Genomic DNA, 19,151 nt, shown 5'->3' with positions numbered 1-19,151 from the left:
GTTTTAAAGGAAAAGGTACAATCAATTACCTATACACCTATCCCATGTCAAATAAATAAATGTCACCTTTACACCAATGAAAACAAAAATAATATACCCAAAAAACGTGTATAAGTCTATGAAACCTTTGTTTGTGTATATATTATTAAAGAGTAATTCTGTACCTGAAAGGATACTTGAGAGATTATAAAAATATGCAAAATATGTCATAATAAAATACAAATAAAAAAGTGCCATTAAAATAAAGAAATAATCAACATCTAGCAGTAATATGAAGTTATAGAGGACAGTAGACAAAAATGCAAGACCAAAAGAACTGCATAATTATCTAAATCATTTAAAATTGAGGTCCAGGTTCCTTTTAGTCCTAGCAAAGGCAAAAACACAATTAGCTACAAGAAAATATATGCTAACTTTATTTAACATAGAAACCCATGGCACTGGCACTAAAACTGTGGGTCCTCATAGAGGTGGACAGTAAATAGCATGGAGAAAATACATTTCTTGTAACTTCCCTCAATACAAGCTTAGGGCATAACAGCAAGGCCTTTAGACCACAGATTTAATATCTGTAATATATTGAGGGTTTCATGATTCTCAGTAATTCCAAAACTACTTGTACAAAGGTTTCCAGTGGCTTTTCACCTTCAATGACTCACATCCACACTCTCTAGGCCAGCATTCAGAGCCACAACCTAATTTCCTGAAGTTATCTATCACTGCATCATGTTCAAACCCTCTACCCTAGACAGGCTGCTATAGTCAGCCCTTCAACCTTGATTCCTGGCTCCACATTTGTGTATATGCCAAGTCTCCCACTGACTGTGTACCTGCTGGGTATTTGTTACTTCAGGGCTTATGCCATGATCAGAGAAATATATATGAGTAACCTGCCTTGCCCGTAAGCTCTTTTTCACTCATTTTTATTGGCTTGTTTTGTTGTGTTTCAGGAAGAATAGAATGAAATGGAACAAGTTGTGTAGACCAGGGTACCACGTGTACAATTCATTTAGTGTCTCCATACAACATACCCTCCCACCCCTTTCCCTTTCCTTGACTAAGTTCCATGAAAGCTGGTCATTCGTTCCATCATTAATCTATTCAACAAAGATTTAAGAGTCAGGTGCTGTTCTGAGCTATGGAGATATAGCAGTGAGTAGAAAGACATAATTCCAGTTCATGCAGACAAAGCACAAGTGAACAAAGAAATTGCAAGTTATAATTGATGCTATAAAAGCCAAAACAAGGGACTGAGTATGAAATTAGCACTTTAGGTAGGGAAATCAAGGAAAGTATCCTTGAAGAGTGATATTTTAGCTAATACCGAAAAAGAAAAAAAAAAAGGAGGAAGTTATTACAGGAAAAGGGGGAAAGAGCATTCAGATGAGTATATGTGAGTCAATTTCCTCACCTGTTAAATAAAAGAATAACAGTTCCTATCTTGTGTGGGCGATAGGAGAATTTAATGTGTTAATCCATGAAAAGCACTTAGAACTGGCTAGGCTCATAATAAATGCCATTAAGTTAGTGATGTAAATTACCATTCCTGGCAAAGGGGACAGCATGTGCAAAATCCTTGATGTGTAAGGGAGTATGATATGTTCAAGGGATTAAAAGAAGTCTGGTATGACTGAATCATGGTGAATAAAGAGGAAAACATGGTAAGAAAGAAAATGGAGAGGTAAGAGTCAGAGCAAGCAAAGTCCAGGACACACAGTAGGAACTTGGATTTTATCCTAGAGGCAGGGCAAAAATTTGGAGGTTTTTAAGTAGTAAAGTTGCTACTGTGTGTAGAGTGGACAGTAATATACAGGAAGACTGGAAGAAGAAAGGCCAATTAGGAGGTGGCTGCATTAGCCCAGGTGAAGATGACAATCTAGGCTAACACTAGAAGTGGCAATGGACATTGAAACATACATTATAGAATTTGGAGTGACAGGACTTATTGATGGATATGATGTGAAGAGTTGGGGAAAAGGCAGCAAGAGCACCTTTCTGGTCTCACTCGGTTTGAAATGTCTATAAATAGCCATGTCAAGTAGATGATTGGATTTATAAGTCTAGAACGCAGAGGAGAGGTAAGATAAAAGATAAATATTGTGGACATCAGTGTAAACATATTTAAATACATGGGACTTGAGAAGATCAGCCAGGACAAGACTTTGGAGAGAAATGGAGAAGAAACAAATCTAAGCTCTAAAGAATCTCAATATTTAGGGGTTGGGTGAAAGAGAAAAAGCCAGCCAAGGAGACTGGGGGTCATGGTCAGTGAGGTCAGAGAAGAGTCAGGAAAAAAGAAGCACCTGGGTGATTCTGTCCACTGAGTATCTGCTCTCAGCTTTGGTCGTGATCCCAGGGTCCTGGGGTGGAGCCCCACGTTGTTGGGCTCCCTGTTCAGCAAGGAGTTGGCTTCTCCCTCTCCTTCTGCCCCTTCCCCTGTCTGTGTGCTTGTGCTTGCTCCTTCTCTCTCTCCCTCAAATAAATGAATAAAATCTTTTAAAAAAAAAAAAAAAAGGAGTCAGGATAAGAGAATTTTCAAGGAAGCCAAGAAAGGAGAGTGTTTCAAGAGGGAGGAAATGGCCAACATTGTTCCAAGATGTCGAGGCCTCAAACAAAGTGATAATGAAGAGACACCACTGGATTTGGTAACTGGGAGGTCACCAGTAATCTTGGCAAAATTGAGTTCAATCAATTAGTAGAAGCAAAGGTTTGACTTGAGTGGATTGGAAAAGAGAGATTGGAAAGTTAAGAGAGCTTAACTGGCTTATTAGCTGAATTGTTAACAATGCATGTAGACAATTCTTTTGAAAAGTTTGTGTAAGAAGACTATCAGAGAAATGAGACAGTGACTGGAGAGCATGTGGATCCAGGGAAGGAGTTCTGTTGTAACTGATCCCTGGTATTTACAGGCAGTGAACTTTGGTGTCCATGGTTTTACCTCAGAAACTCTAAGTTCAGCCAGCAAATGGGTTACATCTTTTGTCCCCTGAAGGGAAACATGAAGTTGTAGGAAAATGTAGGAAAGTAATATGTAAGTAGTCTCACCTGGACATTCCTCCTAATTCCCCCCACCCCGCCCCCAGCTATTATTTTACTCAGTAAAATATTCCTAAAGTTCCCTTATCTTAATATCAAAATAACCATGTATGATATATTTCAGAAATTAATTCAATTTGTAACTATTCTTGGCTGGAAGACATGTGTTCCATATGTCCTCATCCCTGACTGAATGCCACAACATCCCCATCTCTCACCTGGATGCAGAGTAAATCATTAAGTTTCAATGTGCCAAAGCAGTGTTCATTTAGATAGACACTACAGCAAGCCAAATATACTCATTTAAACGTCAATAAACTCGACCTCCAGCTGCGTTCATTTGTGCAGAGGAAAGTAGGATAAATTTGAGGAACATCAGTGAACCCCGTTAGCTCTCAAGATGTTATTAAAGTGGAGGAAGCACCAACCTCCCACCAATAGTTCCTAAATGTGATCACTTTCAATTTGTTCAATTCAGCAGATAAGTGATATACAGATTCGAGGCTTGGAATAAATCGTAATAAGAATTCCAAAGCTGTGATGGTCCAGCAGGAACTAAGAACACATATCCCCATCCTATTCTGCTGAATTAATTTGGGCCTATTGTGGCTGGGTAGTCTGCTAGTATCACAAACCAGCAGACTTGTGAAAAGCAAAGTCTGCTTCTATCAGCAACTGACCAAAACACTAATGGCCCTATAACCTCCAAATGCAATTTGAGTATTGATTTTTTTTTTCATTTCTGTACTTTATCTAAGGGCTGTACAATGTCCGTTGTATATGATGCCATAACAGAAGACAATACAAAGCCAATTCCCTAACAAAGATTCTGTTCGAACTCTCTATATTAAGATCATCTTTGGTTAGTTTGAAGTTAGAGGTTTTGCCTTGGGTTGGGCCAAGCACCTTCATTTCACCCAAAAACCTGGGCTCAGTAAACATTTCCATTAAAGTACTTTATCAAAGCAGAGGCTTATTCTAACCTAACAAATGAGTAAAACCGTAATTAATTAATCCACTGAATGTTTATCCTTGGTATGAACATTAATCATTTTAAAATAATATGGTGGGGAGGGAAACTAAAAGGAATCTAATCTTCGCTCGGGTTTCTAATGTAGGCTAGGAGCTGCATTAGGTGCTCTCCTTTTAGTAACAAACTTAATTCATGCACCTCTCCTATAAGGTAAGTATTATTACCGCTGATTAGGAAGTGGAGTCTGGCATGTTAAGTGATTTGCCCAAGGTCGTACACTCAGTACAAACTGAATCAAGATTTGGCTGATCCCAAAGTCCATATGTTCTTCCCACTCCACTGGACAACCTCCCCCACAAAATGACCCAAAACATATTACAAATGAGAAAGGGGAGGAAGTCAAAACAATTATTTGTAGGGTCAAGACCCTAGAGCATTCACCTTTGCAAGAAATAAATCATGTTACCACACTGATCCATGCCAGTGAGTTAACTTCTCATTTATTCATTCCGCAAAATAATCTAATTATTTCAAGCCACCAGAGAACATGAAATTACCGCTCTAGTGCACTAAATTGCTCGCCAGTAACTTTAAAAAGCTAACCAAAAGGTCTAAGTTATTCCTGGAAAACCCATCAGCCTATTAATCAGAGAGAACTCATCCACTTCCCACTATAAATTGAAGCATCGCTTCCTATTCAGCTCCTGAAATTTCACACACTAAATAGTTGGATCTGTGCAGCCATAATGCCATGTAGTACTTTTCTTAGAAGAGGTTACTTGATCAGTCCTACTTCCCTAAACCTGAAAATGGAGAGGCAGGAAGGGACAGAAAGACACAAAGAAAAAGAGTGCTAGTGGGCTGCGTATGTGTATGCACATGCATATCCACTATTTATTTTTCTCTGTGTTGGTATGTTTAACCATCTCTAATGGACTCCATAAATGCTTTCAAATCCAGTTTCAATGGTCTATTTGCTGCCTAGTATAGCATATAATCTTTTCCAAAAGTGGTATTGATCTTGTTAAGTCTCCTCCTCATCTAGACTTTGAGCATCCCTCTGCAGCATCATTCCTGTGGACAAACCAGGCTCTTCTTCCATACAGCTGTCCACTCCCAGTATCTGAATGCTCTTTGCCTACTAAATCCGATCAGGAGGCAGGGGGATGAATAATCACGATAATAGCCACCAGGCATTGAGATACACTATGCTAAACACTCCACATGCATTTTCTCAAAGGAGCCTCCCTCACAGCAGCCTATGGGGAAGTATTATTATCCCCCTGTTACGCCAGGTGTTAAATGCGATCCCTATTTACGACAGTGAAACTGGACTGAAAGAATTTAAGTAGCTGATACAAGCCCATTCATTCCACTCAGAGGCGCTCCACTGGCTCCTCCCTCCTGTCCTATCTTTCCCTACTGCTCATCACCCCCAATTTTTTTGAAGTGTCCAAGAGAACTGTGTGATTATTTCCCTACTCATCTCTAAGAGCAGTATCTAATTCCCTTGAGAATCCTACAATGAGAGACAAAATGGAATGTGAGGTAGCATTCTGTCCCCCAACCCAAAGTTGAACATGAAATGAAATTCAAACCCCTAACACTGTGCCCAGTCTTTTCTCCCAACCAAACTTTCTCTAGCTCTTCTTTTTCCTCTCCCTCCACACTCCACATCACACACAGTCAAATCTGGCCGCATCTAGACCCCAGAACACCCCGCACCTTTCAACTGGCTGAGTTCCTATTCTTCCCTCTAGAGTCTTTTGTCTGCCATTTCCACCTGTTCGGATCCTCTTGAGCCTTCAAGGCCCTGCCAAATTCCACCAGCTCCTCTCAGTGATGTCCTTGTTCCTCTCAAGTCAAGATTCATCCTCCTCCTGTTCTTACTATACCCCTTCACCTCTTGTTCATGGCTGGCCTTGAGTCGTGATTCCTCAAATGTGACAAGCCATGGCTTATTCATCTTTGCAGCCATTCCTCTGTCTCCCCCCACCCCCACCCCAAAGCAGTTGGCATATTGCTCTACAGAAAGTAGATTCTCACTACATGTTTAATGGGTTGAATTGACTGTTTGGGTCCCAGGTGGCCCCTCAGCAATGGGTATTGAAGGCAGAGACCCAGAGAAGATTTCAGCTCAGAAGAGCACCTATGAGTAAAGGAAAACTTTTCTCCAGGCAGAATGAAGAAGGAAATTGAAAGTGAACAATTACCACCTAGAATTTAAGAGGAAGAAATGGAAAGATCCATTGCCTGGGCTGATTGGCAAGACCCAGGAGGGGTTGCTGGGTGAGAGCCAGAGATGAGGTGAGCCTCCTGGGTATATGGAAGGACTGACAAGAAAATGTAATCAAACAGGGCAGGCCTGGAAAAAGATGACGTTGAATGTTAAGGACAAACGTTGCCTAGGTCTTTGCCTAGGACCGACTTTCTTTGCAAGGTAACTCAGTTGTCACTGCTGAGATAGCAGGAGGCTCTGCAGACAGCCTGCTTCTTTGCCCTGTGCCGCTGACAGGAAAGATTCATAAGGCCCGGTGAGGAGCAGTGACCTGCCTGCTATCTCTTTATGATCTTCAGCAACCTACTATGGACGTGGTAGAGAGGGAGGGGGAGCCAACAGAGGAGGAGACACCACCCTCACCCCCTCGACATTCACATGACCCGATTGTGTCAGCGCCACTTGTCCCCCCATCTGTCACAATGTCAGCTCCTGCTGGGGCCCCAGGATCCACAGAGGTTGCTCCACGTGTCGCCCCATTTATCTTTGCAGGCGGCAGCGCTGATGTGTTTGACACTTCTATTTGTTATCCTACAAAGCAGGGTCCCCACTCTTCAAAGCAAAGGGGAGAAAAGTCAGGGATGGCACAGGACCAGGACAGAAATAAGCACTAGGAGAAATCTGGAGAAGAAGGTCTGCGGCATCTGTACATCTAAAGATGAGAAGGGAGAGCAGGCAATTTGGGGAAGCAAGCCCTCCACCTTGCTTTCTGGAGGATGGCTGAACCAGCAGAAAGTGTGTATGTGAGTGTGTGTAGAGACCGTGGCATCACACTACAACTCTCTGACAACAAAAACAGTCTAGTATGTTTTTGTGGGACTAACTACAGTGTCTGGTAGCCACCACATTCAAACTCTCCATCCCTCTCTTCTCCTTCCTCCACCCCTTCTTCAAAGAATGGAGCAAATAGAGACATGGGTCCTCTGCCAGCTGACACCTCAAGCTCCCCCTTTTTAAGCTATGACATTTATCACAGTCTGTGCTCAGAACACAGACTGTCTTTGAAAAGATGCTATTCCTAGAGGAGCCCTTGATCCCCCACACACATATCCTTCCAAGCTCCCATTGTCATGAAAAGCCCTCCACCTGGATAACACACACCCCACAGGAAGTTGCCTGCAGCTGCACAGATGCACTGGTGCTCTGTACCAAACACTGACACCAAAGGGTTTAGGGGTGTCTGGGATAGACTAGATTCCAGAAATTGTGCCCATGGGACTGGGCTGTGAGATGTTGATTGATGTAAAAAGGAAACCAGGTGTGACTATCAGGTGATGAGACTAATTGTCTTGTGGCTCTTTAACTGATTCCAAATGAATAAATGATCTGAAACTCCAAGACTGGGGAATCCTTAAGAGTAAATGGTGCATAAGGAAGGCAGGATGATCAGGCCGCCATGTTTGGTCAACGTTTAGTGGAACAAACATGATCTTGGAATCCAAAAGGATTAGGTTAAGAATTCAACGACATGATAAGGGAAAGCACCTAGACATAGCAGATACTCTGCAGTTAGTATCTATTTTGACATTTTTATCATCATTATTATTAAAACCTGCTGTAGCTTGGCCAAAAGGCTTCTATCTGGGCACCAAACATCCCCCTCTCTATTGCTCCATGCTGAGCCTGGGGAAGGAATGGGAGGGAATGAATAAAAGCATCCACATTTGCGAGTATCTGGAGCAGGCTGGCAGGGTGTGCTACAGTGCATTCACAGAGCTCAGTGATCCTCTTTGTCAAGGGGACAAGAATGAGCCGTTCCTCAAGGAACTGTCAAGGGAAGTCCAGCAGTGAGAGTGTGACGGGGACTGGGGCAGGGAAGGGGATTGCCCAGGGGAAGTCAGAAAGCAAGCTCTGCTCTAGAGCCTGGGGACAGAGGTGAGGGTTTTCCCTCATCCTCACCCTCATCCAGCTCCACTGAACAGTTAAACTGGCTTGTTCAATGTCACTCAGTCAACAAAAGGGCTGCACCTAGAGACTTCAGATGCTAGTTTGGGCTCTTCTCACAATGCCACATGCTTCTCAACAAAGGAATGATTTCTCAATTGATTCAGACCAAGCTAAAGAGAGCGTATGGTTTGGAATATCAAAAGACTAGAGCAGGAGCTCCTGAGCATGGGCCATGGGCTGTGAAGAACCACAGGCCTGTCACCTGCTGCTGCCCAGGCCATAAAAACCCAAAGGGCTTCAGGAATCCACTGGCTTCTCTGTGCGTCTTCCACCCCTAGGGCTCTTCTTGGACAGCATTTTCTGGGCTTTGAAGCTGCCATGCCTCTCACTCATATCTCTCCTCCAGGCTGGTCTCAAGTATCCCAATGACATCCCTACTTGAAAGAGTGGACTAATGAGAAATTGGGATAAGATCATAAAGCAGGCCTGTGGCCTAAGGAAGGCTGAGATGTTGGCTTATTGAATCCTGGTTCAGCAGCCACCCACCTGCCAAGTGATGCTCAACCTCCAGCACTCTGAGGGAGCCACTGGAAATATAGACCAGGAAACCACCATCACTTGACAATTTCTTAATATGTAGAGTTTCTTGCCCCAGAATGAATACGAATAATGGCACTTATTGTCATGAAAATATGCCCACTTATTCATGCTGGAATTTGTGTTGTATTTTTCAAATGACTTTACTATGATTCATCAGTTATTCAAAGAATGCCTCTTGAGAAACATTTTTTCTAAACATACATTTTTTTTCTAAACCATGTTTTCTAAACATATATTATCTCATATTACAATCACTAAAGTCCTCTAAATTATATTTTCATTAGCCTCCCCTACCTTGCTGCCATAAGAGACTGGTTACTGAGGAATACCATTCCCATAATTTCACCAAGGACATGGGGTTTACCAGCAAATGTTTATAACATATCATTTTAAAATATACCCTCTCCTGGAAACTCTTTGTGAGTGCCTCCTATCTGCCAGGCAGATGGCATGCAGAGGCTTAACAAACAAGTAACCAAGAAAAGTAAGATATTTTCAGCCCACCCTTTCCTCTTGCCCATCACCCTAGGCTGTAAGTCAAGGGCTGCCAAGGTGCACATACACTTTGTCAGGTTCAGACATGAAGTTTAGTGACAGTACTTGAGTTTCACTAGCTACTGAGCTGGAAAGAAATATGTGGCAAGGAAAAATAGTACCTATGCATGAAAGCAGAAAGCTATTGTATACATACATATACACAAATATACATATATACATATATAATTATATATGTATATATAATTAATGTATTGTTATTTATAATATAATTGCAATATGTTATGTTATGTTGTGTTATGTTATGTTATGTTGTGTTATGTTATTTAATTAGTGCTCCCAAAAGAATTGTAGTGATTTTCTGGAGAGAAAATCACAGTAAAGGGCCCAACAGTCAAATGCAACAGCCAGGCACATCCTCTGACCAGGGAAACAACCAGGGATTCAATGGAGAGGGCCCCCTTCGATAGGAGAGGCGGATGTCACCCAAGTCAGATCACAACATGCTCACCTAGAGGATCTAATTTCAGGCCCTATAGAGTGCACTGTTTCTTGCCTGTTCTTGCCCAAAGAAAGACAAAGTGCTGGGACAGAGGCAACACCAGACTTGGAGAAACAGTTCTGGCTGCGTGTTCCAGATCTACCATAGTGGTTAAGTCATGTGCTTCCTCAGCCTCAATTTCTTCATCAATAAAATGGAATTCACATCTTTCTCCCGGATATCAGAGGACTGCTGAGAGATACACATTAGAGCTGCAATTTATAAGTTATAAAATGTATAAAGCAATAGAAGGAAATTTCCCTGCACTGCAGCTAGAAAACTATGTAATAACTTTCAGGTTTACAGGCAGATACAGAGTGGTTTACAGACCAACCCATGCCTCTAATCTCCAGGATGTGTGTTGAGGTGTGCTTGGAGGCTGTACAGTCACTTATGAATATGAAGGTGATTCACTGTACACATGCAGGTCTTTCAAGGGAGAATACAGTGCCATCTCGGAGATGGTAGAGACATGCACCATACCCCATGTGAACATAGAGACAGTTTCAAATGCATTTTTCACTATTGTGGCTCAGAGATTTGGATTTTGTGGAGGATGGAGAGGCAGGGATGAAAGCAGGCAAGGAGAGAGAGAGAAGATAGGAATTGAAACAACCCAGAAAACAGTCTTCAAGTATTCAGGGTACACTTTGTCAGGCTAGATGTCTCAAGAATCCTCCAACATAGCATGTTCTAAGCCAAACTCATCATTGTCCCAACTCTAGCATGCCTGTCCTCCTCTGTTCCTTGTGACAGACAATGGCTATACCAGCCACCCATTGTTCCAGATCTAGGCATCACCTTGGCCTCCTCCATCCAGTTAATCCAAATCCAGTAACAATAAATGTCTTTAAATGTCCAGTCCTAATAGGACTATGTCTGAAGTCCTCTGCTGGCCTGAATTATCACAATTACCTATCAAAGTTCCCAGTTCTCTCCCTTGAATCCATTGTCCACATTCCTGATTCCTAAAACCAAAAACCTGATCTTGTCCCTTCCCTTGGGCTCCTACCTTCTTCTGTGAATTTGTTTCTTGTCTTTCTCTCTTACACATCTAGACATATTACTCTTGCTTCTGGGTCTTTGCATATGTTATTACCACTGTCTATAGGTACCTTTCCCCACTTCCCCTACATAAGTCTTTCTCATCCTGGAGTTTCCAGAAAACTTTCTCATTCCCACAGGCTAAATTCAGTGTCCCTCTTTAGCACTTCCTGTTCACACCCTCTTTGACATGATCAAGTATTGAGAACATTGAATAGTAAGAATTGGTTTGCCAACTGATTTCAAGACTATGAACAACTCTGAATCAGGGCTCAGTTCTCTATGTTAAACACCCTCAAAAGTGACTGGAGCATAGAAGGTGCTTGATAACTATTTGCTGATTTTTTAAATTTAAATTCAAGTTAGTTGACATATAGGGTAGTATTGGTTTCAAGAGTAGAATTTAGTGATTCAGGACTTACATAATACCCAGTGCTCATCCCAACAAGTGCCATCCTTAATGTCCATCACCCATTTAGCCCATCCCCCACCCACCTTACCTCCAGCAATCCTCAGTTTGTTCCCTACAGTTAAGAGTCTCATGGGGCACCTGGGTGGTTCAGTAGGTTAAGCGTCTGCCTTCAGCTCAGGTCAGGATCTCACGGTCCTGGGATCCAGCTCCACATCTGGCTCCCTGCTCAGTGGGGGTCTGCTTCTCCCTCTCCCTCTGTGCTGTCTCTCTCTCAAGTAAATAAGTAAAACCTTTTTTTAAAGAGTGTGTTACGGTTTGCCCCCTCTCTGTTTTTATTTTACTTTATTGTTCCTTCCTTTCCCCTATGTTCATGTGTTTTATTTCTTAATTCCACATGAGTGAAATCATATGATATTTGTCTTTCTCTGACTGACTCATTTCACTCAGCATAATACCCTCTAGTTCCACTCACACTGTTGCAAATGGCAAGGTTTCGTTCCTTTTGATTACTGAGTAATCTTCCACTGTATATATAGACCACATCTTCCTCATCCATTCGTCAATTGATGGACATTTGGGCTCTTTCCATAATTTGGCTATCGTTGATAGTGCTGCTATAAACATTGGGGTGCATATGACCCTGCAAAGCAGCATTTTTGTGTACTTTGGATAAAGTCCTAGTAGTACAATTGCTGGGTCATAGGGTAGTTCTATTTTTAACTTTTTGAGGAACCTCCATACTATTTTCCAGAGAGGCTGCACCAGTTTGCATTCCCAACAGTGTAAGAGGGTTCCCCTTTCTCTGCATCCTCACCAACATCTGTTGTTTCCTGAATTATTCATTTCAGCCATTCTGACAGGTGTGAGGTGGTATCTTATTGTAGTTTTGATTTGTATTTCCCTGATGATAAGTGATGTTGAGCATCTTTTCATGTGTCTGATAGCCATCTGGTTGTCTTCTTTGGAAAACTAATCTTCGACAAAGCAGGAAAGAATATCCAATGGAAAAAAAGACAGTTTTTTCAGCAAACGGTATTGGGAAACTGGACAGGCCACATGCAGAAGAATGAAACTGGACCACTCTCTTACACCATACACAAAAATAAATTCAAAGTGGATAAAAAACCTAAATGTAAGATAGGAAACCATCAAAATCCTAGAGGAGAAGACAGGTGGCAACCTCTGTGACCTTGGCTGTAGCAACTTCTTACTAGACACATCTCTGGAGGAAAGGGAAACAAAAGCAAAAATGAACTATTGGGACCTCATCAAGATAAAAAGCTTCTGCACAGCAAAGGAAACAATCAACAAAACTAAAAGGTAGCCTATGGAATGGGAGAAAATACTTGCAAATGACATCTCTGATAAAGGGTTAGTATCCAAAATATATAAAGAACTTATCAAACTCAATACCCCCAAAACAAATAATCCAGTTAAAAAATGGACAGAAGACATGAATAGACACTTTTCCAAATTTTGTTGATTTGGGTAGCAATAAATGGATGTGGGTCTGGTTCAATTAGTATGAAGAAATCAAAAGAAAGCTTTGCTCTGACTATACCCCATTCCAGAGGACACCTCTTCCATTCCCTTGGTGACTATCTGGAGCCTTTCCACAGGTCAGGTCTCTACCAGAAGTCATGAAACTTACTCCAAAGCTCCAAATACGCTGTTTGCCCTAGTGAACCTGGCTTCCTGTACTCCCCAATGTAACCCATCTTAGAAGTGGGTATTCATGATCTTAGGCCCAGAAAGGGCCTTGAAAGTAGTCCTAAGACCATCACTTCAACCTCTTGACAGGGCCATTGAATGCATATTTCCCGAATAAATCAATGAATGTAAACCAGGTTTTGACACATGCCCTATGTATTCTGCAGCATAAAGGAATAAAATTGTTCCCATTCCTTCCAAGCTTTATTCATCACTACTTCAACGGGACTTGGGGGGAGATAACATTCCCCTGCTTTCAGAAAAGTATAAGGATGCACTTTGTGATAGCTATTTTCTTTCCTTTTTTTCATGCAGGTGACAGTCTATATGGCCAAACTTGCCAAAAATCAGGCCCCATTGTCTATATATTGTTATGTAAAACACAATCATTAAGATTTCTTGGGCATTTAAAGCATCACTTCACCTTTCTTACTGGCCTGAATTGTCCACAGGCTTTAGGAGGTTGCACAATGCAGTAGAGTGCAAAAAATGGTCACAAGGCTTCATTTCTCCCTTTATCCAATCACTTTCCAATGTGACTTTAGCTCCTCCCATCAGAGGCAGTCTATTTCTCCTTCCCTTGAATTGGGCTGGCATTGTCATGTGCTTTCCAAAACTTAATGCAGTGGAAGTGACAGTAAGCTAGTTTAGAGCCTAGGCCACAAGAGACCTTTTGCACTTTGGCAGGAAAGCTACCCTACCTAGGAAAGCTAGCTACCCTGCAAACAAGCCCTGTTGAGCCTGCTGAGTGACTATATAACTCTATTCCAGTTATCTATTGCTGCATAACAAGCCACCTCAAACTCAATGGCTTAAAACAACAATTATCATTCATTTTCCTTACAAATGAGCACTTTGGGCAGGTCCTGGCAGAGGCTGTTCATCTCTGCTTCACACAGCATTAGCTAGGGCAGCTCAAAGACTGGGGGTGACTCATCTGGGAGCTGGAGTCAGCTAAGTGTTACTTACTCACATGGCTTCTGGCTGATGCTGGCTGTCATTTGGGACCTCAACTGGGACTATGTGTTGGACACCCAGCCATAGCCTCTCCTTATGGCTGGCTGGACTTCCAAGCATTGTAAGTGGGTTCCTAGAGCAGTCATAAAGGGAAGAAAATGGAGCTCCCAGTTTCTCAAGACTAAGCCTGGAAATTAGCCCAGTATTATTTCTGACCTATTTGATTGGTCAAAGCAGTCACAAAGTTCTTCCCAGATTCAAGGGGAAGAGATATAGAAGAGTAAACTACAATGTCCCATTGTAAAAAGAACACATGAGACAGGATGTATTCTGGTGGTCCTCTTTAGAAAATAGAGTCTTCCACACTCCCATATCCTAACCAATAGTTAACCAACTGCCAGACACCAGTCAGACACACACACACACACACACACACACACACACACACACACACCAGCCAACCGGCAAACTGGCTGCAAATGTATAAGCAAACTCAACCAAGATTAGCTGAACCAGAGCAGCAGGAGTGCCCAGCTACCCTGTCAAGAAATACTGGCTATAGGCTTGAGGGTATTAATAGATGACTATCTTTGTAAGTTATCAAGTTTTAGGGTAGCTTTGTCCCACAGAAATAATCCTGGCTCTATCATCTACTAACAAGTTAACCACTTTGAGTCTGTTTTCTTGCCAATGTATATGTCTATGTCACAGGTTCATAAATTATTAGGATTCAATGACATAACGTCTTATGTGCCTAGCAAAGCACTGGCACTGAATTCATATATGATAATTCCCTTCCCTTCCCTTCCCTTCCCTTCCCTTCCCTTCCCTTCCCTTCCCTTCCCTTCCCTTCCCTTCCCTTCCCTTCCCTTCCCTTCCCTTCCCTTCCCTTCCCTTCCCTTCCCTTCCCTTCCCTTCCCTTCCCTTCCCTTCCCTTCCCTTCCCTTCCTTCCCTTCCCTTCCTTTCCCTTCCCTTCCCTTCCTCACACATTCAAAGCTGTAATGAAGGTCATGTTCTCATCATTCCCTATGCTGCATAAACCAAGGTCATAGAATCTTGACTGTATGTCAATCTTGGTTCTGCTTTGCAGAAGGTGACTTTCAAAAATAACTCTCCTTACTAATCAATTAAACTAGTGAGAATTTTCAAAATCACTCAACTATTCCAGGAGAAAGGATAAAGGGCAGGACAAGAGGTGAACTGTATGATCCTCCTAATGAAAATTTCAAGGAGTCTTGGTTTATAAACACTGCAAAAATCCATTCTAAACAAAAACATCAGCTTTTCACTGTGACTTGGATATTAGCCAGCAATGAAGGAGAGATTGACCTGATTTAGGGTTGGTTGCACAATATGAAAAGTGATTTTTTTCCCTTTCCCTAGACCTAGAGCTAATAGCTTTGTTTGTGTCCCTGATCAACAGAACATTGTGCTTGTCCCCTTTAAAATCTGTAAGTGCACAAATGGAACTTTGCTTATAGTTAACTCCACATGCACTTTGGAGCTGCTGCAGTTGACATAAACTCAACTAAAGCAAGGGTTCAGAATAAATGCATCACATTCTGATATTCTGCACCTAAACTCCTGAGGGGAGGGGAATACCAAACACAGAAGCAAAAGATGACTGGTTATCTCAGCTTTTGCCCCTGACAACAACAACACAGGCTTATATTTGAAGGGAAATTTTCATCTAAGAGAGGCTCCAGGTCCCTGACTTCCTCTTAACCTATACAACAGCTCTGTGTGACAGCAGAGTAAATGTTAATATTCTCCATCTATAGATGAGGAAAGCTCTGTGATTTGACTACTTGTTTAATGGTTGCCAAACTTTTAATGAACTCTCAAACTGAGGACTTTGTTAGAAATTCAGATTATTAGGTTCTACCCCAGATATTTGAACTTAATAAAGTGTAGGGAGGGGCTTACAAATCAGTATTTTGAACAACATTCTAGATGGCCCTTTGATAACATTGCCTCAGTCTGATACTCTGCCTACCATGAAAAATCAAAGGATGATTTTTAGAACTCATGCATACAAATAAATCCTATTTTTTCATGGCTTGTTACTCTTGAGAATTTGGAAATACCATGGGTCACATCATGCCCTCTTGAAACATAACTATTACCTTCAGTGAAAGCCTCATAGAGCACAGTTAATGCATTAGGTTGGTGCTTGATCTGACTGCCAACACCACAGTATTTGGCTTTGGAATGCAGATTTTTTTTTCCAGTAGATTTGTCTTCCTAATTATGTCTGACTTCAGATAACATTAAAATTAAATTGCTTTTCCTTTTTCTTGGGCTCACACCAGGGCAGGGAACAAGTAAGGAAAGCTATTCCTTAAGTGTACAAGATGGAAAAAAAAAAGAACCAAATGATAAACTCAAAGAGCTATAGTGATTACCTGGTCCAGCTTCTCATTGACTGAAGTAGAGAAACAAAGGAATTGAGATATTAAAGTTCAAGACAATCCAGCCTTGACCAAATAGAACCAAGCCATACATCATATAGACCAAATGGCTTTTGAAAACTCTATGCGGGCAGTCTTGAGTTCTTCCTCTCAAAGTTAATCAACACTCTATCATATTTGCCCACCCTCTCATGGAGCTAATAACTCAAATGAGAAGCCAATGGCCATATAGCATGATTATTCCTTTAGCACATTGTCTTGTGCCTTTATAAATTATTGTTATTGAATATTTGCTTGATGAACTGAAAGTTCCTGCCACTTTATAAAGCCACCTTACTATCTGAAGATTAACCAAAAATGATTCTTATTGTCTTTTCATAGTAGACACTCAATAGCTGTTTGATGGATGAATGAGTGAGTGAGGGCAGGGCAGGAATCATTTTGATGATCCAGACAGACTAGAGGCAAAATTGAAGCATGTGAAGGGTAATTCTAGAGAAGACATAGGCAATATCAAGTTGACATCAAGTTGAATTAGATTAGCCAGATGAAAGCGGTTTCAATATCCTCTGGAGGGGTCTTTTTGTTATGAGAACATCTAGCAAGCATGAGGTTACCACCACTTCTTCAGCATCTTAATCTAAGGAAGCAAAAACAAGTTCCACCTACCCAGTGGATCAGGAGCCATCCTACTCGAAGAGGTCCTCACTGCTGTTCATATTAATGTGCATATTCACATTTTGAAGTACAAAAGACTCTTGCCTTCATTTAGTGGCCAAGTTCTCTGAACTTCCCTTGTTACAAACCACCCTATAAAACCTTACCCAATACAAAAACTAATTTCACATTAACGAAAGTCATGAGGCAGGGGCTAACTAAATGCTTGCCAGTCCTTTTTTCCCATCATGGGAATACAGGAAACCTACATTTCCTAGCTTCCCTTGCAGTTAGGTTGGGGCCATGTGACCAGGTTCTGGCCAAAGGAATAAGAGAAAAATAATTGTCACTTTGAAGATGGATATAAAATATCTCCCACAATCAACCACATTCTATATCTTTGTTAATCAGCTGAGGAAAGCTAAAACTCCAGTGGAGAACATCCAAAAAGTCCTAGGAAACATGGGAACCACAGGACAAAATGAGTTTAGGTCCCCATATCAACACTGAAGTAAAGCCCTCAGAAGACATGCCTGATCTCCAGGAGGTTCTAGCATGAGGCAGAAGGAAAATTCTGCTAATATAACCTTCAATGAGAGGTCGGGGTTGTTGATTACAGCAAATATTCTAATATGGGTCACATCTTCACAACTCAATAATTGAATCTATAATGGGCATGTCTATAAACTATTATAAGACAACCTAGAAGATTAAACAAATTTTATAGACTTTTTTCCTCTCTTCTAGAGAAGAAAGAGATTTAGTAAACTAAACACTGAAAAGTAGAATAAACTAAAAGTCCCTCTTTCTATTTGTAAAAGTAAACACTTTCTCTGCCACAATTTTGCCTCTTTTATATCTGAAACTGAGTTTTTTATTTTTGTGATTACATAATCAAATCTACTCAATAGAAAATCTGAACTACTATCTGTTACTAGCTTGGATCCACTAGTCTTACCTTACAGCTTCTCTTTATTTGAAATGCTCATTCTTTGTATCAGACTCCTGGGGCCTCCAGGAGAAAAAATATATATATTATTACCAGATTTTATAATATTTACTGAGCATTCACCTTGTATCAAGGACACTGCTAGCATTCTCACAAGCACCCTATGAGATAGGTCCCAATTTATAGATGAGAAAATGAAGGCAGAGAAAAGTTCTACTTATTTCCAAGGCCACCTAGATCATAAGTTATTTAGGCAGATTAGGATCTGTTCACTCTCACTATAGAACCTGTTCTCCTAACCACCTCAGCTTATTTTCTTCCTTGAGTTTTGTATGCTCATTTTCTTGGGTTTGTCTGTGACTATCACATAGTAACCATTTTCCTGGAGACAGAATTCCAAATTGGCTATGACGCCAGTTACTTTAATTATGATCTGGTCAGCTTCCTAAATGTACCTCTGAATTGGCCCTTATTTTATTACTCTAAGCTCTACATATTTATGAATATAAGTGAGGTTCTTTTTGAGTTAGGAATTCTTCAAACTTTTCCAACTATTTTTCAAAGGCTTGGGGCTACTCACGCTCCTTAATGACTTAAAGGGAAATTTTCTCTCCATTACAAATTTCAAGCCTGCTTACCTTTTAAATATTTAATATTTAGGTATTATAAGAGCAGTAGGATTATTTGATGTCCTAATTGCCTCAGGCCTTGTTTTCAATGTCTTTGTAGCAAAGTGTAATGCCAGCAGTAGCATCCATCCTGCTGCTTAGTTTAAAGAGCATCCAGACAGCCTGTCTGATGTGAGACCCAGGGTTGAACTCAGACGAATATAAGGGTGCAGCCTAACCACCGTCTGGAGAGTCATACTTTGCCCCTCTCTCCCCACCACCTCCAAACACACATGCATGCATGCGCATGCATGCACGCCTACAGGTAAAATGACATCACAATTCACACCCAGGACAGAATTAAAGGAAAAACAAAGAAAAGCAGTGTGAGGCACAATCCCCTACTCGTTTTTTGTTACTGGGAGTTCTACAGACTGATAATATTTGTGGATAAATGTACACCCAGTATGTCCATTTCTGTGTGTGTGTGTATAAAATATGAAAATGGGGCTTTAGGCTAAAGTCTTGAAACAGATATCATTTTGCTATGGTGTCAAATTTCAAAGGAGGGAAACAAAAACTATTTGACCCT

At 41.2% G+C, this 19,151-nt stretch overlaps 1 long non-coding RNA gene across 1 annotated transcript in view; it reads right to left on the bottom strand.

The window, feature by feature from the left end:
• Positions 1-18,842, bottom strand: part of LOC112648553 (uncharacterized) — an 80,991-nt gene extending 62,149 nt beyond the window's left edge. Inside the window, exon 1 of the long non-coding RNA XR_004817564.2 lies at positions 18,590-18,842. This is a non-coding gene — a long non-coding RNA (uncharacterized LOC112648553). The remainder of the gene's footprint in view (positions 1-18,589) is intronic.
• Positions 18,843-19,151: the final 309 nt, after the last annotated feature.

Source organism: Canis lupus, chromosome 7 (genome assembly GCF_003254725.2).
Source record: "Canis lupus dingo isolate Sandy chromosome 7, ASM325472v2, whole genome shotgun sequence".
Lineage (NCBI taxonomy): Eukaryota > Metazoa > Chordata > Mammalia > Carnivora > Canidae > Canis > Canis lupus.
Note: the sequence above shows the minus strand (reverse complement) of the source record. Positions and strands in the feature narration are given on the sequence as shown.